This window comes from Phyllobates terribilis, unplaced genomic scaffold, assembly GCF_046119375.1.
Source record: "Phyllobates terribilis strain yellow unplaced genomic scaffold, ASM4611937v1 Scaffold_12__6_contigs__length_324123572, whole genome shotgun sequence".
NCBI lineage: Eukaryota > Metazoa > Chordata > Amphibia > Anura > Dendrobatidae > Phyllobates > Phyllobates terribilis.
In genome coordinates, this window is record NW_027362772.1 from 277,180,364 (window position 1) to 277,205,153 (window position 24,790).

Below are 24,790 nucleotides of genomic sequence, written 5' to 3' on the forward strand. Positions count from 1 at the left end.
CAGCAGTCAGCCATGGAAAATCCAGCCCCCGCGCGAGCCTCTGATACCGGCTCCAGAACCCGTAGAGGTCACCCTACCCCCACTGGAGGACGTCCAATTTGAGTGGGACCCCGCCGGCGACAACTTGATGGGGTTCACTCAAGAGACCCGGGCAGACGCGGTCCGTCGTCTGGAGGCCTGTCATCAACAACTGGCGACCTTTGAGCGGGAACGACGAGAGAGGCGCGTCAGAGAGGAGCGGCTGCAGGCCCAGAGTGCCGAACAGAAACGCAAGGCCCGCCAAGACCCCCGAGCAGCCCGTGGTCCCCAAATCACCGGGACCATAGTCAAATTCCACATGGAAAATGGCTGGGGTTTCATCAGGGGCCCAGAAACCGCAGGCGACGTCTTTGTGACCCGCAGGGACGTTGAGAGTCATCTACCTGAGGGACACCGTGGCCGTGACTTGTACCCTGGTGATGTGGTCACCTTCACCCGCCACGTAGGCGCAAAAGGACCGTACGCCCTACATGTTCATCGGCTCACTGAGGAGGAACTACAACACCACGGCTATGGGGAGAGCCAAGAGGACCCGGACGGGTCTGAAGAACCATGTAAGGAGGAAGAAGGAGCATATGGAGGACACCGCTACTAGTAAGCAGCCACGTACCTGTGCACATAGTTACCCGTCAGGGTACAGAGAACTGATTACTGTTAAGAGACTGTTACCAGTGTGCCCCTCATCCCCTACCAGGCTGAGGACTGTGAGCAGCCATTCCCCTTCCCAAAACTGGCCGAGGACTGAGAGCGGCCATCCTTGTAAATAGTTGCGCTTCCAAAAGCGCCCCCTACTGGTTTTATAAAAAGACTACCACGTCTACCTCGGGACAACAAGTCCCTTATGTTTACAAGTTTGCCAAGGTTCCTGCACTTAAAAGAAGAATGCACACCTGGTCGCAAGTTGCACCGCCGCCAGGATCCAAGAATGTGTTTTGAAAATGTTTTCTTGCAAATGTTTTATATGAAAAGTTTTTATATGCTGCTAGATAGTAATGTGAATGTTTTCCATAATGTTTATATGTCAAAAGAGTTCCAGAAGTATTAGTAAGCGTTTTATAATAGTGTGACAAGAAAAGAAAAGTGTTTCCCATAAAGGGAACTGAACCGTGTTGCCTGTTTCCTGATGTGAAAAGTTTTAAAAAGTTTTTGCATGTCCCGTAATCAACTGTTTTTGCTCTTTTCCAGCCCGAGGATATTACATGAGCGATATCTATTGTAAATTCCACAATAGCTCAGACACCGGTGAATCGCTCCACACAGAATACTGGCCCCCATATAACGCTTCATACGGAATACTGGCCCCCATATAAGGCCCCATATGGAATACTGGCCCACATATAAGGCCCCATAAGGAATACTGGCCCCCATATAAGGCCCCATACAGAATACTGGCCCCCATATAAGTCTCCATACGGAATACTGGCCCCCATATAAGTCTCCATACGGAATACTGGCCCCCATATAAGGCTCCATACGGAATACTGGCCCCCATATAAGGCTCCATACGGAATGCTGGCCCCCATATAAGGCCCCATACGGAATACTGGCCCCCATAAAAGGCTCCATACGGAATACTGGCCTCCATATAAGGCTCCATACGGAATACTGGCCCCCATATAAGGCTCCATACAGAATACTGGCCCCCATATAACGCTCCATACAGGATACTGGTCGCCTTATAAAGCTCCATACAGGATACTGGCCCCCATATAACGCTCCATACAGGATACTGGTCCCCTTATAAAACTCCATACAGGATACTGGCCCCCATATAATGCTCCATACAGGATACCGGTCCCCTTATAACGCTCCATACAGGATACTGGCCCCCATATAATGCTGAATGCAGGCTGTTACCCCCCACATAATGCCCCTTACAGGCTGTCCCCCCCCTTATAATGCCCCATGCAGGCTGTTCCCCCCCACATAATGCCCCATACAGGCTGCCCCCCCCCTTATAATGCTCCATGCAGGCTGTTCCCCCCCACATAATGCACTATGCAGGCTGCCCCCCCCCTTTATAATGCCCCATGCAGGATGTCCCCCCCCCTCTCTTTATAATGCCCCATGCAGGATGTCCCCCCCTCTCTTTATAATGCCCCATGCAGGCTGTTCCCCACCTTATAATGCCCCATGCAGGCTGTTCCCCACCTTATAATGCCCCATGCAGGATGTCACCCCCCCCTCTTTATAATGCCCCATGCAGGATGTCACCCCTCCCTCTTTATAATGCCCCATGCAGGCTGTCCCCTCCTCTCTTTATAATGCCCCATGCAGGATGCCCCCCCCCCCTTTCTTTATAATGTCCCATGCAGGATGTCCCCCTCTCTCTTTATAATGCCCCATGCAGGATGTCCCCCCCTCTCTTTATAATGCCCCATGCAGGTTGTCCCCCCCTCTCTTTATAATACCCCATGCAGGACGCCCCCCCCCCCCCTTCTCTATATACTGCCCCATGCCTCCATACATTAAAAAAAAAAATCAAATACTCACCTCCCTTCTCCTCACCTGCTACCTGCTGCCCCCTGCTCGGGTTCGAACTCCAGCGTTGTCGGCGTCTTCCCGCTCAGCGCTCCCTGTGACGGCTCAGTGGAGGGCGCGGTGTAAAGACGTCACCGCACCCTCTGACCTGAGACGTCACAGGGAGCGCAGAGCAGGAAGACAGCTGATCTGCGGAGGCACGGGGAGAGGTAAGTATCCAGCTGCCGGGGCCCTGAGCAAGCGGCGGAGAAGGGCGGGCGCTGACACCACTCTCCTCCACCCATAGCCCGGCGGGGTGCGCGACCGCCAGTGGGCCCCTCTGCCTGCTCAGGGCCCGGGTGCACCGGGTGCTGACGCCGGCCCTGACTCCCACCATCCACTACACTGCCCTGGGGCCGCACTCTTCCCGTGGGGAGTCACACCACCTCAGCTGCACCCACCACCAGCCCCAGCGGTCTGCCCTGCAGCGGCGGTTCCTAATAACCGCAATCCACGGGTGGCGTAGTCGGACATTTTCTAAAACACCTAAAAGACTGCCACTGGCCTGGTCACCCTGAGCCACGGAACCGGGTTGCCACTACTACTCCCATCGTTCCCCTACTGCCTGGATCCGAGTGCCCCACGGCCCAGGGGGTGAGTCAGTTCCTTACTCCATCTCATCGTACTCCACCTGCAATGCATCATCTTTAATTGAGAGCAGAGAGTGTTTCAGAAGACAGAGAAGCGGGATAGTGATGCTAATTAAGGCGTAATTGCCGCTCACCATCTTGGTGGAGTCCTCACAGTTTTGGAAGATGGTACATATGTCTGACATCCATGTCCACTCCTGAGGTTTTATGTGTGGAGTCTGACCTGAATACCGACGGCCTTTTTCATGCTGGTAGTCAACAACTGCCCTCTTCTGCTCACAAATCCTTCCCAACATCTGCAATGTAAAGTTCCAACACGTGGGGACATGATAGATCAGTCGGTGAGCTGGAAGTTGCAAACACTGCTGAAGCACGGCAAATGCGGCGGAAGCTGTAGCTGACTTTCTAAAATGGGCACACAGGCGGCGTACTTTGACAAGCAGATCCAACAGATCTGGATAGATTTTGAGAAACTGCTGAACCACAAGATTAAACACATGGGCCAGGCATGGTACGTATGTGAGCGCGCCTCGCCTCAGAGCCGCCACCAGTTTCCGGCCATTGTCACACATGACCATGCCTGGCTGTAGGTTCAGCGGTGTCAGCTACAGATCTGCCTGATCTTTAAGAGCTGTCCACAACTCTTCAGCATTGTGCGGTTTGTCACCTAAGCATAATAACTTCAGCACAGTCTGTTGCCGCTTGGCTGAGGAAGTGCTGCAGTGCTTCCAACTTGTGACTGATGTGGTCATTTCGGAGACGGAGGCTGCAGTGGAGGAGGAGGATGAGGTGCAGGAGCTGTAGAATGTGGGGGCAACCCTGATTGACCTAGGGCCTGCAATCCTCGACGTCGGGAGGACGTGTTCCGTCCCAAGGTCTGACTGGGTCCTGGCTTCCACTAACCCATGTTAACCCAGTGTGCCGTCATTGAGATGTACTGTCCCTGCCCACAAGCACTTGTCCACGTGTCCGTGGTTAGGTGGACTTTCCCAGTAACTGCATTTTTGAGGGCACGGCTAATGTTGTGGGACACGCGCTTGTGTAAAGCGGGGACGGGACACCAGGAGAAATAGTGGCAGCTGAGGACCGAATACCGAGGGACGGCCGCCGCCATCAGGTTGCGGAAAGCTTCTGTCTATACGAGCCTAAAATGCATCATTTCGAGCACAAGCATTCACGAAATGTGTGAATTTAGTAGTGTGGCCTGTGGAGCGTTAGCTGCGTATTTGCGCTTGTGTTCCAAGGACTGGGGTAGGGACAACTGAACGCTGCGCTGGGACAAGGACGTGGACGTGCTTGCTGATGGTGCTAGTTGAGAGTGTTCAATGACAGATGCATGGCAGGAGGCATCTTGGCATGCGCCATGGACAGGGAATTGGCGTGCACGCACAACACTGGAGCAAGCAGTGGTGTCACCCGCAGACACTGTTGCTGGACCCTGGGGTTCGGCCCACTTAATTGGGTGCTTTGCTGCCATGTGCCTGATCATGGTGGTGGTGGTCAGGCTGGTAGTTTTTCTACCCCTGCTAATGCTGGCCTGGCAGGTGGTGCAAATGGCCTTTTTGGGGTTATTGGCAGAGTCTTTAAAAAACAACCAGACTCAGGAAGACTTAACAGTTGTACTGGCAACTTCCGTTGTGTTGGCGGTACGAGGAACACTTTCCCGCCTTGTGTCTGCGGCCACCACACTGCTTCTTCCTACCTGTTGTGATGCTACGCCTCCCTCCCCCTGTGTGCTGCGGTCTTCGCTCTGCATGTCCCCCAGCCAGTTGGGTCAGTTAATATATCATCCACCACCTCGTCTTCTACTTCCGCACCCTGGTCCTCCTCCTGACTTTCTGGCAATTGTGTCTCATCATCGTCCACCTCTTGTGACACTTTCCCACCGTCGCCTTCGTGTAACAGTGGCTGCTCAAATATTTGAGCATCGCTACATGCGATCTCCTTTTGCCCCGCTTCAAGTGGACAGGGCGAGAGGCCCGAATCCATAAATGGAAAAGTGAACAGCTCTGCGGATTGTCCAAGTGTGGGATCAGTTGTCTCCGGGCACTCAGCATGGTGGGAGGAAGGACAATCAGGGTGAGGAATATGCAGTCTAGACTCACAGCTACTGAGACCACAGGGTGGTGGTGGTGATTGTGGTGGCTAAGTGACTGGAAGCATTATCTGCTATCCAACCAATAACCTTTTCACACTGCTCTGCGTTCAATAGAGGTGTTCTGCGGTCCCCTATTAATTGGGAGATGTGGGTGTTTTTTGTGGCACAATTTCAGCTTGCCCACGGCATCGGCCTCGTCCTCTCCATGCACCATCACCATCACATCCACTTCCCTATCCCTTGCCACGCACCTTGCCCATTTTAAATGGAGGAAAATATTTTCCATGTTCACTACAAATGTCTGGATTTGAACCGGAGTGATATGTGATACGTGTGACGGAAAACCACAGTTTTAAATAGCTGGCCTGTAGGCAGGGCCGTATTTGGAGTTTCTGCTGCCCTAGGCACTGTCAGTGGTCGCCCCCCCCCGGTCACGCCCACCCTCACCCCCCGTCACATCCCCCCCACGTCATGCCCCCCTCGCATCCAATATCTCCCCCCCCCCCCGTCGCGGCCGTTTCCCCAAGGTTGTGGTGGGGGGGTGGGAGCGGCCCACACAGACCACAGGGCTGCAGCATTGCATATGGGGGTGGGGGGGATGGGAGCGGCCCACACAGACCACCGGGCTGCAGCATTGCATATGGAGGTGGGGGGGATGGGAGCGGCCCACACAGACCACAGGGCTGCAGCATTGTATATGGGGGGGGAGCAGCCCACACAGACCACAGGGCTGCAGCATTGTATATGGGGGTGGGGGGGGTGGGAGCGGCCCATTCAGAACTAGGCTGCAGCAGGCACTGCAGCATTGCATATGGCCCATATGCAATGCTGCAGTGCCTGATGCAGCCCATGTCTGGGATTCAGACCCCACTGTGTCCCTCCCTGCTGCTGCCTGCCATCATGTCTGACCAGTGACAACAGTCACAGACTAGTCAGACTCCTCAGAGTCTGAGACTAGTCAGAGACTCAGCAGTCTGGGCTCTGTCAGGCTGGCACTGCTGCCCGCTGGCTGTACTGTCTGTGCACAGCATAGAACACAGTACCGGTGGCAGCTGCTGACTGCGCGTCCAGGCTCGGTCTGGCCTGGCGGGGCGCCGGGAAATTTCCCGGTGGGCCCCGGGCCCCATGCAGAGGGAACTGAAGAATTAAAAAAAAAAAAAGTGGTCGTGGGCCCTTTAAGGGCGCGCGCACGCACTTTCACCGACGCGATGCCCAGGACAGTAGCGGGAGGGGCCTGGGAGCAGGAGAGCAGGGGCTGCACTGCAGCGTCACAGTCAGCAGACAGGGAAGCACGTCTGCTAAAAGTGACGTCACAGCGCGCCCTGCACTGCAGTCTCCCACATTAGGAGCCTGTCTGTACACTGTATGGGCTGGAGACAAGCCAAGGTACTGTAATATTTGTGTGTTTGTATGGATTTTTATGTATATGCTGCCTGCATGTGTGTGTGTACAGTGTGTGTATATGCCTGTGTGTGTACAGTGTGTGTGTATATGCGTGTGTGTGTACAGTGTGTGTGTATATGCCTGTGTGTGTGTGTATATGCCTGTGTGTGTGTGTACAGTGTGTGTGTATATGCCTGTGTGTGTGTGTATATGCCTGTGTGTGTGTGTACAGTGTGTATATGCCTGTGTGTGTACAGTGTGTGTGTATATGCCTGTGTGTGTATGTACAGTGTGTGTGTATATGCGTGTGTGTGTACAGTGTGTGTGTATATGCCTGTGTGTGTGTGTATATGCCTGTGTGTGTGTGTGTACAGTGTGTGTGTATATGCCTGTGTGTGTGTACAGTGTGTGTGTATATGCCTGTGTGTGTACAGTGTGTATATGCCTGTGTGTGTATATGCCTGTGTGTGTACAGTGTGTGTATATGCCTGTGTGTACAGTGTGTGTATATGCCTGTGTGTGTACAGTGTGTATATGCTTGTGTGTGTGTATGTCTCTGTGTGTGTGTACAGTGTGTTTATATGCCTGTGTGTGTGTTTATATGCCTGTGTGTGTGTTTATATTCCTGTGTGTGTGTTTATATTCCTGTGTGTGTGTGTTTATATGCCTGTGTGTGTATATGCCTGTGTGTGTGTGTGTGTATATGCCTGTGTGTGTATATGCCTGCGTGTGTGTGTATATGCCTGTGTGTACAGTGTGTGTATATGCCTGTGTGTGTACAGTGTGTGTATATGCCTGTGTGTGTGTCTGTGTGTGTGTATATACCTGTGTGTGTGTACAGTGTGTTTATATGCCTGTGTGTGTGTTTATATTCCTGTGTGTGTGTTTATATTCCTGTGTGTGTGTTTATATGCCTGTGTGTGTGTGTGTGTGTATGTGTATATATGCCTGTATGTGTGTGTGTATATGCCTGTGTGTGTGTATATGCCTGTGTGTGTACAGTGTGTGTATATGCCTGTGTGTGTGTACAGTGTGTGTATATACCTGTGTGTGTGTACAGTGTGTTTATATGCCTGTGTGTGTGTTTATATGCCTGTGTGTGTGTTTATATTCCTGTGTGTGTATATGCCTGTGTGTATATGCCTGTGTGTGTGTGTATATGCCTGTGTGTGTACAGTGTGTGTATATGCCTGTGTGTGTGTGTATATGCCTGTGTGTGTATATGCCGGTGTGTGTATATGCCTGTGTGTGTGTGTATATGCCTGTGTGTGTACAGTGTGTGTATATGCCTGTGTGTGTATATATGCCTGTATGTGTGTGTGTATATGCCGGTGTGTGTGTATATGCCTGTGTGTGTCCATTGTGTATGCCTGTGTGTTTATGTGTCTTCACACATACGTGTGTGTGTGCTTCCCTGCGTGTCTGCATTTTTGTGTGCGATTGTCTGAGTGTGTCTGTGCATTTCTGTGTGTGCTTGCCTGTGTGTGTACTTGTCCCCATTTCTGTGAGTATGTGTATCTGCGTGTGTATATTAGGGCTCTTTCACATGTCCTGATATTTACGGGACTGGAAATATCCGTGTCCACCTGTGTGTCATCCAAGTGACACATACTGGTGCTTGGGAATCAGTGTACAGTTAGCGCTGTTCCCAAGAGCCGGGTGCTGAGCGCTGCCCTCATCATAGATCCCTGCAGGCGCTGTGATCAGCAGCAGCGGGGTCAATGATGAGAGTAGTAGTCTACTCCCACCGTGTCCGTGTTCAACTGTAAAAATAAGAATAAAATAAAAAAATCCTTATACTCACCTCTCCTAAGTGTCACCTGCTGTAATCCGTGCGAGCGCTCACACCGAGGAGAAGAACTTCTGCAGCGAGCTTGCTCCAGAGCTGCGCTTAGTGAATGACAGGGCACCGCTTGTTGAGCGCAGCTCCGGAGCCCACTCGCTGCAGGAGACATTCTCCTCGGCGTGAGCGCTCGCACGGATTACAGTGGGTGACACTTAGTAGAGGTTAGTATAAGGTTTTTTTTAATTTATTCTTTTTACAGTTGGACACAGCTTGTATAGACTATTACTCTCATCATTGACCCTGCTGGTACTGATCGCAGCACCTTCAGGGATCTATGATGAGGGCAGCGCTCAGCGCTCTTCCCAAGCACCGGGTGCTAACTGTCATCAGTGTGCGGGACATTTTGCGGTCTGGACAGCAGGTAAAAAACAGACATGCCAGCGTGTTTTGCCCACGGACACCACATGGTCTGTGGAAAGTGGAAACACACTGACGTGCACATACGCATTCATGTGAATGGGTCTACGTGTGTCAGTGTCTCTGGTACGTGTGGAAACTGTCACCGCACGCACTGACGTGTGAAAGAGCCCTTAGTATGTATCTGTGTGTGCTTGTTTTCGTGTGTGTAAGCGTGCTTCTGCATGTGACGCGCCCCTGGGCCTGTGTCGCGCTGCGTTGCGCACGCGGGAGCTTACCCGGAGCCGGATCTCTTGAGGGTTGTAGTCTCGTGGCGGTGATCCGGTCCGTGCCCAGGGAGTCAGACTAAGTGGCGCTGTATTAGCGGTAGATGTTGGACGACTACGCCACCCGTTGAGTACAGCTAAGGAGCTGCTGCTGCAGGGCAGACCGCTGAGGCCGGTGGTAGGATTGTGCAGCATGATAGTATAACCCCCAACGGGAGGGGTATGGCCTCAGGGCAGCCGACGTGGATGATGGGGGTAGCAGGAACCACTCGGAGACGGTACGGTGTAGTTCAGGGTCTTTACTGGTGACAAAGATAGACCCTCCCGGAGTACTGGCTAGCAATTGGGGCCTTGTCAGTCCTTGAGCAGATGGGATTTCCCCTGGCCAGGCGGAGTTGTAGGCCTCCCAAACTAACTGTACTCTTCTGGCTACCTTGCTAGAGGTGGGTATAAGTAGCCCACGTCCCTGAGTGTACCGTGTGGTGCTCACCCGTATGGCCGGTGACTCGGGGCCTTCTAGTAGCTTCCGCTCCACGACGGCGGTGCTGGTCCCATGCGTGTGACCGTGCCTTCGGGTTTCTTGGCCAGAGGACCTGAAATCCCCTGCCTGACGGATTCTGCTGCTGGGTAGGAGTTAGTCCCCACAGCCTCGGACTCCGGGTCTGGTAAGAAATCTTCTCAGTCAGGGCGAGCTCTGCAGCTGCCAGCCCCTGACTCCTTGTAACACTGCTCCCACAGAGCTCCTGTTGTTTCTTCCCATAGCTGCTTCTCTTCTCTGTCTCTACTTCTGGCATGGCCCAGGAGCTGGGCCCAGCCGGAGCCACAGCTCCCTGTCAGCCCTCCTGGCTGCACTCTCCCTCTGAACTCTCTAACCCTGCCTCAGCCCCAGGTTTATATAGGGGAAGTTCTTCCCGTCCCAGGACTGGGCAGGAGGTGTGGCATGCATAGGATCCCTGACCAAGAGACCTCCCACCTGCTCTCAGACATAACATTGCTGTTACTGTGGAAACCAGACCCCTGGGGTGCCACACATGTCTGTGTGCTCTTCCAAAGATTTATTATATTTGGAGAGAGATGGGAGAGAAATTTTAGGAGACAGAATGGGGAGATGTGTGAAGAAACAGTATGGTGAACTAGAGGAGGGGTGGGAATGGGTGCGGGAACAGAATGGGGAAGGGGGATGTATGAGGAAAGTGTGAGGTGACACAGCACAGAGACTAGGTAGTGTGGGGGAAGGTATAGAGATGCGGCAGTATGGGGGGAACAGTGTGAGGGCACAGCAAGGAGGGAACAGTATGCTGAGGAGGGGGAGTGTGATGAAGGGGCACAGTATAGAGACTGGGCAGTATAGGGGGGACACAGTGTGAGAGGACAGTGTGAAGAGGGGGCCCAGTATGGTAAGGAGAGGACAGTGTGGAGAGCAGGTACCATAAGAGGGGTAGAGTGTATGTCATGTTTTGTGCAGGGAGTATTGTAAGAGTTATTCAGGGGCTCAGTATAGATATTTTTATTCAGGAGCATTATAATGACTCTGCTATCTTTAAGGGCATCGTGTCGGGATGTGCTGCAGAATACCGGAGAAGATGGAAGTCTGCAGAGACGAGCTGTGGATGAGAAAAGTCATCATGGAGACTGGACAAGAGGGAGACGAAAAGAGAGAGAACGACTCTAATCAGAGAAGACGTCTCAGGTAAGATACTTGGATGTAAATGTTCATTTGTGATCCTGCCTGCGTCTCATCAGTACTGTGGTTCCTGTATGGTCCGCAGTCTGATGATGACTGATAACAACTCCCAGTATCTCTATTGTTAGTTACATACTGGGAGTTGTAGGTTTATGTGATACAAAGATATATGGGGCTGACCTGACATTACAAATGATGGTGGTTCAGATGATGTATTCATGTACTGATGAGTTTGTGCGCGTCTGCGTGTTTGTGCGCGTCTGCGTGTTTGTGCGCGTCTGCGTGTGTGTGCGCTTCTGCGTGTTTGTGCGCGTCTACGTATCTGGAATAATATGTATTTTGTAAGATGCGTGTATGTAAGAGTCCATTGTGGTGTGTAATAACATTCATATGCTTGAGGCACCTTTACTAAATCTATTAGGACTCACTCACATGTGTTAGGGAATTCTATTTGTCTTTCCACATTTAGGAACAGACAAGTGAAATTTGCTAACCTTGTCATAACCATAGGGTTGTACTTGTATGCAGGGGGTTCAGGAGCTGAGCCTGCTCCATACCAGGCAGATGTCGGCTGTGTTACATAGCCGGCGTCTGCCTGTAACAGCAGTGATCAGAGCTCGCCTTGATTGCTGCTGTTTTGAGTATTTAAGTGCCCTTGTCAATCACTGACAGCAGCATTTAGCTAGCCGGTGCATGCAGTCACCTGCTCCCTTCTGCCCCCTGTGACGCAGTTGCAGGTTGCTGATGGGTTGCCAGTAGTGCTGAGTGAGCGTGGTCGGACAAGATGTTATCCCAGCATGCTCGGGTGTTATCCAGGTATCTTGTAGTGCTCTGCTAATATGCTCGAGTCCCTGCGGTAACATGTTTTGCGGCGGTAGACAGAAGCAACATATGCAGGGATTACCTAACAAACAGGCAATTCCTGCATGTGTTGCGTCTGTCTACCGCCGCAAAACATGCTACCCTGGGGACTCGAGCATAGTAGCAGAGCACTACAAGATACCTGGATAACACCTGAGCATGCTGGGATCACACCTTATCTGACCATTCTCGCTCAGCACTAGTTACCAGGTGCTGCTGCCATGTTAGTCGTTCAATGAAGCTCAGCCTGAGGTTGGGCTCCATGGAAGTGTCACAATCCAGGTGCCGGAAGTTATTGCAGCACGCTCACTTTGTAGTTCGCAGTGACTGTAATGTCTCCCTCCTTGCACCGATCCTATGACAGGAAGCGAGTGGCGGCAGGGAGAATAAAACGTAATTTTCTCCGTGTAGCCAACGCTTTTCCATTAAGCCGTCTAACCAGGCTTTAAACCCTATTTACCTGCAGATTACCCCTATATCTGCAGATAAATAGCGTTTTTCAATGTGACAAGTTACCATTAAAGGGACTCTGGCAGTACGGAATGACTGTCCGAACAAAGTCCTGCCGCTTGGTGCTCCACAGCACGGCCAATTATGTAATTATAGTACATTATAGAAAAGCATAACAAGTAATAAAACCGTTTATGGTGGGCTGCAGTGTGGGCCCCTAGAGTCAGTTCCCCTGGTGGGCCCTAGGCACCCCAGTCCGACCCTGTGCGCGTCTGCGCCTAAACTATGATCCCGTCGCCCGCCTCGCCGCCTGCCATCGTCAATTATGCTGCAGAGCAGACTGTCTGCAGAAGCGGCAGCTCCCCAGCCAGCATCATGCACCGGCACCACGGCCCGGGTGGCAGTGTCTGCGCAATGGCACATCACAACAGGACCCAATTACCGGCGCTGCCTGCTGAGATGAGCCGCCGCCAGCGATGTGCTGCCCGGGCCTCTGCGGGAACTTCAAGTGCCCGGGCTGCACCTCTTCTTTCCAGATCGCAGCAGCAGAGCAGACTAGAGAGGTGAGGTGGGTGGGCGTGACCGGAGGGCGAGAGGGCGCGATCAGGGGTGGATTAAGAGTAGCAAGGGCCCCGGGCAGTTTAGAAGGCGTGGGCCCCCCCCACACACACACACCTGATGTATCACATGTCACATGATCCCCTGTGATAGATCATGTGATAGTTCACGTGAAATTAATTTGGCACAATATTAATTATAATAATTTTTTTAGGCTGTGTGCCCACTATGCGTTTTTTAAGCAATTCCGCTGCAGAAACGCTTAAAAAACGCTTGGTAGAAGGTCTGCCATGTTCCCCAATGATAATCCGCATGTGCTGTGCACATGCTGCGGAAATTTCCGCTGCCGATTATCATTGCGGAAAAATCCGCAGCATTACCAATTATTTTGCGGAAGCTCGGCGTTTTCGCCGCCATTGACTTGCATTGGAACGCATGTAATCCGCATCACTGCATCTGTACATGCAGAATCCATGTGTTTCAATGTGCGGATGGTACCCGGGTTTGGAGAAGAGGAGACTCTCGTCCAGACCCGAGTACCATAGTACCTGTAAAAAAAATAAAATAAAATAAAAAATAAATATCATACTTACCTTCTGATGGCCCCCGGTATCTTTATCCGATGCGTCCTGGCTTGCCGGCAGCTCACGATGGTGTGAAAAGGACCTGCCGCGACGTCATTTAGTCATGTGACGGGTCACGCGACCGCTGACGTTAGCAGGCCATCAGAAGGTAATTATATATTTATTTTTTACCATTCTTTTACGGTCACACTATATAAATCCATGCCGGTTGCATGGATTTATATAGTGTGACCAAGTTGTCAAGCACTTTCCAAGTGATGCTAAAATCGCTTGTCAACCCTGGCAGGAAAAACGCATGTAAAATCCGCATGTACAATCCGCATGCATTTTTTCTGCCAGGGAGATGCAGAAACACTCAAAAAAAAATCCGAAGCATTTCTGCATCGTGGGCACATAGCCTGACATTAATTGTATGACTCAATATTGAGCACACGTAGCCATCTATACACGGCGGCAGGCCGCACGGCGCCATCTATACATGGCGGGAGGTCGCACGGCGCCATCTATACATGGCGGGAGGCCACACGGCGCCATCTATACACAGCAGGAGGCCGCACGCGCCATCTACACACAGCAGGAGGCCACATGTAGCCATCTATACACAGCAGGAGGCCGCACGTAGCCATCTATACACAGCGGGAGGCCGCACGTAGCCATCTATACACAGCGGGAGGCCGCACAGTGCCATCTATACACAGCGGGAGGCCGCAGAGCGCCATCTATACACAGCGGGAGGCCACACAGCGCCATCTATACACAGCGGGAGGCCGCACGCGCCATCTACACACAGCAGGAGGCCACATGTAGCCATCTATACACAGCAGGAGGCCGCACGTAGCCATCTATACACAGCGGGAGGCCGCACAGTGCCATCTATACATAGCGGGAGGCCGCACAGTGCCATCTATACACAGCGGGAGGCCGCACAGCGCCATCTATACACAGCGGGAGGCCGCACAGCGCCATCTATACACAGCGGGAGGCCGCACAGCGCCATCTATACACAGCGGGAGGCCGCACAGCGCCATCTATACACAGCGGGAGGCCGCACAGCGCCATCTATACACAGCGGGAGGCCGCACAGCGCCATCTATACACAGCGGGAGGCCGCACAGCGCCATCTATACACAGCGGGAGTCCGCACAGCGCCATCTATACACAGCAGGAGGCCGCACAGTGCCATCTATACACAGCAGTAGGCCGCACAGTGCCATCTATACACAGCAGGAGGCCGCACGGCGCCCCCCCAGAGACAGCGGGAGGCCGCATGCAGTCACGCACACACAAACATATACAGATATATACATACACGCATAAACACATTTGAAACACAAAAATACATATAAACAGACATCACACAATGATATCTGCCTGCACACACACTCAATCACACATACACATTCTCTCATATACACACACACAGACTCACCATCCCCCGGCTCGGCTCCAGTCCTCTCCGGTGCAGCACTGCAGGCCGGACGTGCACTGCGTGAAGTCACAGCTAGGAGACACGGCCACGCACAGGGCCGTGTCTCCTAGCAGTGACGCGGCCGGGCCAGCACACAGGGAAGTTAACTGCTGCAGTGCTGGCCCGGCCGGAGAAGAAGCAGCGGCCGTGCGCCGCTGCTGGGGGAGCGGTCCGGGGGCCCCCCGCCACTGTCTGCCAGTATGTGCCGCAGCGCCGCACATATAATGAGGGCAATCCGGCCATAGACACCCCGGATTGCCCTCATTATAATCCGCCTATGGGCGCGATGACCAGGGGGGGCGGAGCCACCCGACCGGCTCGGGGCACGAACCCCCCCCCCCCCCCAAAAAAAAAAACACGCTTAGGCGCCGCCCTCCCCGAATTCCGGCACCCTAGGCACGTGCCTACAAGTGCCTAAGGGCAAATACGGGTCATAGTGACCTCGTGTCAAGAACTTCACTGACACACTGCAACAAAATTGAAATGGAGGCCTGAAATGCCTGAATTTGGAGCACACTTATATGTAGTACGTGTGATGGAAGACCACAGTTTTAAATAGCTGGCCTGTAAGTTACTATTTTTCACAGCGACCTGGTGTCAATAACTTCACTGACACACTGCAACAAAATTGAAATGGAGGCCAATATTTTTCACGTTCACTACAAATTTCTGGATTTTTATCGCTGTAATATGGAAAGGACCTGGCTGTATTCTACTGTGGCAGCAAGCAAATGGCGCAGAAAAACTGTGTTCTCTGGATTGCTTTTTAAGCAAATAATCAGGATCAAGATCAAAAAAATAATTATATCTGGGGCTATTTCTAGAAATATCTGTAACAGCAGGGGCAGACAGAACTGAAATTGAGCCTCTTGTCCTGTATGCACTGCAATTTGCCACATACACTGCCTGCCTGTCTAACACCTGCTATCACCACTGAAAATATGCAGCTGGATTAGTCCTCAGAAGGACTGTTCATTCAGATTGATATATATAGATGTTGTGGTATACCTACTCTAATTAACAAGAAAATCTCTCCCTAGCTCAGCAGCACCTCTCCCTACAACAAACATGTCTACGGCATTACAGTGTGCGGCAGGCAATCCCTGCATGTTCATTGGCTCTCTAAAGAGCACCAAGCATGCAGGGAGGGGACCTGAGCTTCCGCCCGAGCAACCCCGGAATTAGTCGCCGAGCATCTCGAGCAGTGAATGCTCAGGCAAGTACTGAGCACACTAGCTCATCACTACTAATAGTAGCAGACCATGAGGACACTATGGGGCTCTTTAGTTGGGTGGGGGGGGGCTTGGTGTTGGCACTGCTCCTTCCCCCCTCTTGGCATCACACTTTCAACAGCATTTGCATCTTGGATGCAGATACAGTTGAAAATAATGTTGGAGCCATCAGCTCCTTCTTTCTTCATTCACTCATCGCCTGAGCTCTGAATTTTCAGCGCAGCAGATGCGTTGCGGAGCTTCAAAACACACATTTCAGAGACCAGAGCAGTGGGGAAATGGGGAGAGTGGCGTATTTTTTTATATCAATGAGTACATGTACAGTGGCTCAGTGGTTAGCACTGCAGACTTGCAGCGCTGGGGTCCCGGGTTCAAGTCCCACCAAGGACAACATCTGCAAGGAGTTTGCGTGTTCTCCCCATGTTTGCGTGGGTTTTCTTTGGGGTTCTCCAGTTTCCCCCCACACTACAAAGACATACTGATAGGGAATGTAGATTGTGAGCCCCAATGGGGACAGTGCCATTAATGTCTGTAAAGTGCTGTCGAATGAATGGTGCTATATACGTGAGTAAAATAAATAAATATACTTTGTGTGGGGGAATATACTATGGCACGCTACTAAAGTGTGGGGAGCTTTGGGGGCCGTCAACTGTATGTGGAGGTGATCAAACTGTGTGGGAGGCCATTATATTGGAGGGAGGGCTGTTTTGGGGTCTCACACTATGTATGGGCTGTCATACTGTGTGGAGGGCTGTGTGGGGGGGAGGCACTATAGGGTATCATACTGTGTTAGGGGAAGTACTGTGAGGTTTCATACAGTCGGTGTTGAGGAATTCCCTTTGGGGGTATCATACTGTGCTTAGGGGGCTTTTTTTGTTGGCATCATATTTAGCGGTGGACATGAAAGGGATATTGTAGAGGTTGGGTAGAAATCGTAACAAAATTACTCTATAGGTGCTGGGAGATATGCTCTTCTGCAATTACAACTATGCACTGAGACCCCGCCAAATATGTATATTTTTTTTAAAAGGGGGGGGGGATTTCTATATATACCTTTGAAGGGGTGTACCTTCTTTAGGTAGGTGTTATATCAACATGAATGCCGTGACCCAAATTTTCCCAGCAGAACATGGCCCAGCCCATCACACTGCCTCTGATGGCATAGCTTCCTCCTATATTGCATTCCAACACCTGGACTTCCCCAGCTAAATGGCAGACATGCCCCCGAGTGTCCATATGTGAAAGAAAATGTGTTTAGTAAAACCAAGGCCACCTTCTTCCATTACATCATAGTTCAGTTCTGATGCTCATGTGCAAAGAACAAGGGTCAGCATGGGCCCTCTGACTGGTCGGCAGCTGCACAGTAACCAATGCAGGACGATGATGTGACAACGGTCTTTGCGTTCGGACACCTTTCTATCATACCTTTTACAGTAAATTGTGCTACAGTGGCTTTCCTGTGTGGTTGGACCTGACAGGATACCCTTCGCTGCCCACGTGTATCAATAAGCCGTGGGCAGCAATGCCATTGTAGTTGTAGCACCCCGAGGGCTCGGCTGCTACAGGGGTATTGCACCTCGAACCAGAGGTGTGGTATTCCACTCCCGGGTAAGGATGGAGTGTGGACTAGAACTCAGTTAGCTGCATGCACCACACACACCTCATTTCCGAGGAACAGACCAACGGTACTCCCACTAGAAAGATGTGCAGGTACGACAGCTTCTGTTCCTGGCTGGAGTGGGGAGGGGGAGGAAAACCCAGTGGTGTAGGAGCAGATAGGGGCGGGTTTCTGGGCATAGGAAGGAGCCCATTGGTTGCTAATCACCTGGGCTCGTGTGTCAGAGGGAGTATAAAAGGTGGGCACCATCTTAGGAGTGGGTTCAGTTCAGTTCAGTTCAGTCAGACAGAAGAAGAGGAGAAGAGTAGTGACAGGGAGCAGCAGCCCTGTCTGGGTGCTGCTCCTGAAGGGAGCAAGAGAGAGAAAGACAAGAGGAAAGGAACAAGGAACAAGGAAGGAATGGAACCTGGAGAAAGGCCCAGAGACATGAAGGAAGAGGGAACCCGAACACGCTAGGAGTCAGCGGGTGAAGGGTTGGCAGATCAGGGTACCGGATCCCGAACTGGTGGAGGCCACTTATCCTCAGCCAGGAACCGGAGGTCGTGGCCACGTCTTGGCGCGACCACTCACTACACTCACCACGAAGGCACGCCACATAGGGTCAGGGAAACCGGAGATAGGTTTCGCCACCAGAAGGCCCGAGGAAGCTGGACATGGGTGGGTCCCTAGTGGGGACGGCCAGAGAAAGGAACGGAGAAAGGAGTTCAAGGTCACACTCTGGAACTGCCTGGGGGTTGGTCGAGCCCCATACCTGGTGGACGCAGCACGGCTCGGGTCGTCATCACCTGCAGGACTGACACTGATAACATCTGTGAGTAAAGCATTGAAAACTGCAATCAGTCTCTGTGTTCCATCGCACTACCAGCACTAAAGGTACCGGGACGCCCTTTCTATCACTCCCTTCACCCGCACCAGCTGCCCTGAGGCCATACCTCTCCCGTTGGGGGTTATACCACCATTGCTGCACACATACCACCGGCCTCAGCGGACTGTTCTGCAGCGGCGGCCTTGCGACCGCAAATCAACGGGTGGCGTAGTCGACACTTAAACAACATCTACAAAGACTGCCACACACTTAGTTTGACCACCCTGGGCACGGACCGGGTCCCCGCCACTCGGAGACTACTACCCCCATCGGATCCGGCTCCGGGTATTCCCCACGCGCACACGTGCGCCGCACTACAGCACTGGCCCAGGGGGCGCGTCATAGTCAATCCACTTGATAACAATCATGGAGAGCTTTTTGTAGATCCTAACCACTGCATTTAGAAATCACTCACAAGATGTGTAATTTTGGAGATGCTCTGTCCTAATTATTTATCTAAAGGGCAATGTTTTAATGCTTTGGAACCATTTGCATATTTAAATCTTGTCAATTTGGGAAATGTTATTCATTTGTGTATGAAAGAAAGACCCCCAAACTCGTGGTCAGAGCCACAGCAGAGGCTGCTCTTATCGAGACTGACTCATGGCATTCCTATACTACGTTGATGGGCATTTACTTGAATGACCACCATGTAATACTACGTTGCCTCACTGCATAGAATCCACAGCCTGCTGGCGTTTCTTTTCTGTAGGATGGTATTTCTTATTCAGTGTGGGTGTCCAGAGTGGAGATAGGTTTGATTAGCTAATAACTACAAAGGGCCACCTTTTGAAATATGTGGTCGCTGATGAGACAACACCTTTAGTAATCCACCTGTCCCCTTGCTATTCCCCAGCCTCTCCTCTCTGTCAATCCCTTCACTGGCTACCTATTGCCCAGAGACTCCAGTTCAAAATCCTAACCTTGGCATACAAAGCCATCCACAACCTGTCTCCTCCATACATCTGTGACCTAGTCTCCCGGTACATACCTGCACGCTGCCTCCCATCCTCACAAGATTTCCTTCTCTACTCCCCTCTTCCCACAATCGCATACAAGATTTCTCCCGTGGGTCCCACCTACGCTAGAACGCTCTACCCCAACATATCAGACTCTCGCCTACCATGGAACCCTTCAAAAGGAAGCCGAATGCCCACCTTTTCCGACAAGCCTACAACCTGCAGTAACCATCGCTCCACCATACCGCAGCACGACCAGCTCTACCCTCACCTACTGTATCCTATTCCTCACCCATTCCTTGTAGACTGTGAGCCCTCGCGGGCAGGATCCTCGCTCCTCCTGTACCAGTCACTGACTTGTATTGTTCAACATTACTGTACTGGATTTTTATTATGTATATCCCTTTTCACCTGTAAAGCGCCAAGGAGTAAATGGCACTATAATAATGAATAATAATAAATATATGTCTAGCTGAATTGGAGATAGCCAGATTGTTTTTGGAGAACCTCTTTAGCCACTTCTGAGACTATACACATTCACACACTTGGCTATATTCACTCTGAATGTACCATGAAAGCGCCGACACCGAACATATTTTTAAGAGCCAACAGATTGTCTTTTTGGCATCCCAATAGGAAGGCCATGTTAGGAATACAATAGGAGCATTGGTTTGACACACAAGATAAGAGATTAGATGACCTTGACAGGAAATCTGCCATCAAGTTTGTACCATGTAATCTGAGAGCAGCATGATGTAGGGGAAGAGATCTCCATTCCTGTGATGTGCCACTTGGGTTCTTTGTTGAAGACTCAATAAAATCAGTCGTGTGGGCGGGGTTATACAGGGCTCAGCATTCAGAGCACTGCTAGATTTGCAGTAGAGAGAACAGCATTTTTTTATCAAAAGTAACAGCAAGCAGCCCAATAAGTGGCACATCGCTGTAATCAGGGTCTTAACCCCTACATCGTGCTACTCTCAGATAACAGGAAAAACCTGGTGATAAATTCCCTTTAAAGGCTCTTTCTAAAGGTTTCAACTTCAGGAGTGCACTGTTCCTCCACTTTGCTTGCCTGGGGCTGCTTTACTCCTGAAGATTGATAGTTCTGAAAGTGGCATGGTTGTGCAGCTGGTCTGATTTGTGCACTCTCTGATGCAGCTGCTGCATTTGAATGCAGGGACATTAAATGGGTTGTCCGGTCCAAATCAATAAGTCTGCAGTCACTCTGTGCGACTGCAGACTTATGAATCCCCCCTAGCGAACGCACTGTGTGCTGCAGGGATTCGCCGTGTTTATGACCCAGGACTGGAGGGTATGTATGCGTTATACATACCCCTGGCCAGTGGGAGCAGCCTCGCTTCCATACACTTGTATGGAGAGAGGCCGCGCCGACTAGATGCGCTCTGGCCGGGAGTACATACTACTCATACGTAGTCTCCAATCCAGAGTCAGAAACCGGCGACTCCCCAAAGTGCACAGTGCGTGCAATAGATCCGCAGCCACACAGAGTGACTGCAAACTTATCGATTTGGACCGGACAAGCCCTTTAAAGCTATCCCAAACATGCACTTCAGCAATCCAATCAATATTGGATTAGTGCCCACAAGCTACATTAAAAAGAGCTTGTAAGCATTGCGTATGCTCGACCACCATGGCTAGACTGTAGAGATGGTGGATAACTTAGACAATGAGTATTAATAAAAATTAAAAATACCTCTGTTCTTGAGAAAAAGGAGAATATTAAATAAGATTAGAATTGTAAAGTTGCTTGTTTTTACAAGCACTTTGTAATATTAACCATTATTGATGTAAAATAGACAGAAAACGTGGTGCTTGTACCATACCATTCCAATACGATCAAGCTTCCTGCAGAAATAAGACAACGAGAGAACCAATATGACAATGGAATTAACTTTATTCTAACTGCAGATTTAAGGTATACAACCAAACATTTGCTATTTTTTGTTTTTATTTTTTATGAGACTTATAAATAAAAATACAAAAAATGTTCACTACAAAAAAATTTATTTTACTGTTAGTAGGATGTAAAAAATATTTTCTTTGCTATACAAGGCACAAACTTCACTTAGTGACAATGTAGAGAGAAAAAAAATCCTGCAGCATTTTATTTAAATTTTTTTTCTCCGGCAAAGGGGAAAAAAAACAAACAAAAAAAAACAAAAAAACACAAAACAGAAAAACAAGAAGACGAAGGAGAGAATGAGAAACACTGTAGTTACGAAGAGATGCTTGTCTATACAGCATGGATAGAGAAAGTGTCACAGAGAGGGAAAGAGTCAGTAATGTAGCTATGCCCTCTGGAGATTACTGCGTCAGCTCAGCGAAACAATTAAAAAATAAAAAAAAATAAAAAAAGGAAAAAAAATCTCTTGCAAATAGGTTAACAAAAGCAACACATTTACAAAAGCAGAAGCTCAATAAGGTAGAATTTACTACGAGTAAATAAAAGTGTTAAACTAAATCTTCACATATGCAATGCACTCCGTATCATATGAAAAAGGCTACAAGAGGACAACTAAAGAAAAAATTATAAATTACCAATATGGTGGCTGGATGATCAATCTCTCCAAGTCATTCTGACACTATAGCCTCCCTCCAACTAGTAATGATTGATGCCTTACAATTAGGGTTGAGTGAAAAGATTGGCCGGACACTGGTCTGATGGTCATGGAGGTGGTCGGTGACCTCTGGACCTGAGCCATGTGTACCTCCTCCTACTTGGCGGAATTTTCGGCAGTTGGCCGAGAGCATTGTTGCAGCATGGTGTGCACATGATGTTGGCAGTTGGGAGAGGGTTTGCAGGGCTCTTGTCTGGCAGCCATGGACTACTGACGTAGCCACATGACCAGGGTCTTGCAAATGTTTTTGCTCATCTTTAACCAAAAGCAATTTCCATTGAACATATTCCATGGCCTCTGGATCAGAGCCATGCGAACCTCCTCCTATCAGAGTGCCATTATCAGCACTGCTTGAACAGTCCGCCCAGAACATTGTTGCAGCATGGTGTACACATCACGTTCTGTCAGAAGTTGGGAGAGGGTTCGTAAGGCTCTGGTCTGGTGTCCATGGACTACTGATGTAGGCACTTGACCAGGGTCTTGCCAATCTTTTTGCTCAACTTTACTTTAACCTGAAGCAATTTCTATTGAGCATATTCCATGGCTTGGGTCCGTGGCCTCTGGATCAGAGCCATGTGAACTTCCTCCAATCCGAGTGCCATTATCAGCACAGCTTGAACAGTCCACCCCGAGCATTGTTGCAGCATGGTGTACACACGACGCTCTGTCAGCAGTTGGGAGAGGGTTCGTAAGGCTCTAGTCTGGTGGCCATGGACTACTGATGTAGCGCTTGGATTAGAGTCTTGCAAATCTTTTTACTCTACTTTAACCTAAAGCAATTTCCATTGCGCAAATTCCGAAATAGGTTTTACTCAACCATTTCAATTTAGCATGGATTCTCAAAAAAAAAAGGCCAAACCTTTTCACAATCATTTGTCCACGTTTGGCATACGTTTCCATCTTCCCCACACAAAATAAACACTTACAAGACTTGCTTTTCCAAACCACAATGAAAAGGAGCAGGGTATGGCAAAAAGCAATTTTGTCAAATACTGCAAGTGTTGTCACCTACTAGTCAAGGTTGACTTGTTCCATGTTACTAGCATCCGAATAAAGCTAGTGATTGGAGGGAAGGGGGGCAGATCAATTTTTTCAAGGATAGGAACATAGTAAGTTTTATTAGCATATACTTTCTTGGTTCCCCAACAGAACATATATATAAAAAAATATGATATATAGATCAGGGGGAGGAGTCATAAAAACAAAAAGTTTGAAACTTTGTGATAAATGTGCATAGTTCTACAGTGAATGTATATATTTCCCACTGAGGACAGTAGACAGTGGGATTACAATGCTATAGGACTGTTTTAATAGAGTCCCGTGTCTGTATTAGCTTGTGGTGGTTCCCCATGTTGCTGCTACAAGACGATCGGAGAAAGTTGTGGTTGTATTCTCCAAGGTCATAACATCTGGTAGGGCTTACTCCTACAAATTGCAGCCAAGAGTCATCGCAGCCAAGCATGGGTTAATGGATACCACAGAAAAAGCAAAATGTTTATACCATGAAAGACCAAATGGGTAGGATAGTAATAAAGTCCTACACGCTATAAAATAATGATGCATTATTGCAATAACTCAACTGCAACGAACGCCATATCGGCATTATTAGGTCTAATGAAAGCAACCACTGGCAGCATCCCATTTGTGCTACCAACTAAAACTCCAAGAATATTACACAGCGAAAATCTGACATTTTATATTTATCACCTTATATGAGCCTCTGTTTTGGTAAACCTAAAAAAAAAAAATAACTAAAACACATAAGACTAAACATAAAAAAGGGAGCGAGACAAAAAAATAAGAATAAAAAGAAAGAAAAAGTATTTTAGGCAACGTAACCAGTGGGCACCCAATAAACTTAGGCAAAGGGTGCTGAGGTAGACTTAACGTTTAATCACTTTGATGCTTGAAGGGGAGGTCCGTCAAAAACATTGCCAAACCCACCGGCAAAAAAATGGTTAATATCCATTCATAAAACACTATATTCCATTTTATTTAATATTAGCATTATTAATTTTTTTTTCTTATAATTTCTTGTTTCTATTAACTTTTGACAGCTTTTGCGACTGGCACTTGTGCTGTTACAACGCGGAGGCTAGCGGAACACAAAATAAAGTAACAAAAAACAAACAAAAAACAGAATAAAACGATAAACAAAAAGAAGAAAACTGGGGAAAAACAGGTAAAATCAAAAGGAAGCCACGATTTGCTGGGTCCCCTCAGGGCTGTTGGTCCGTAATGCTACAATATTTGTACACATATATATGAACAGATAATTTTGCTTTCCAGGCCTTTTACAAAAGCACATGCAAAAAAAAACACAACATGAGAGGTAACAACAAGAACAACGGAACAGACTGACTGCTTTGGAAATCGATTCAGGAGTGGCTGCATGGATAATGGACATTTGAGTTTATGGAAGAACTGGTCAAGAGACGTTCGTTCCCCCATATTCTTCTGACCGGATTTGGGGGGCTGTGTTCAAGTATCGAGTGGGGATGATAAAACAAAAGCATGACTCTTGCAATCATTGCGGTTAGAAGAGAGTCGGTGGGACTCTTTGATACACTTCCTGTTTATAAACTCATTTCCTTTCTGTGTACTGCACTAACCTCAAGTTAGAAGAGGTCTACGAACGGAAGTTGAACACTTAGATGACACATCTGCCTTTTAGCATTTTTTTTTTATATATTTTTGAAACACTAAATAATATAAGATACATGTTTTCTAAAATATTCTACTTCCCAAAAACCAGCCAAATTTTTTATATAAA

At 49.4% G+C, this 24,790-nt stretch overlaps 1 long non-coding RNA gene across 1 annotated transcript; it reads left to right on the top strand.

The window, feature by feature from the left end:
• Positions 1–6,475: 6,475 nt before the first annotated feature.
• On the top strand, positions 6,476–24,659 carry LOC141172603 (uncharacterized). The gene is made up of 4 exons (XR_012252496.1): positions 6,476–6,633; positions 10,645–10,789; positions 24,075–24,199; positions 24,307–24,659. It is a non-coding gene; the product is annotated as an uncharacterized lncRNA (long non-coding RNA).
• Positions 24,660–24,790: the final 131 nt, after the last annotated feature.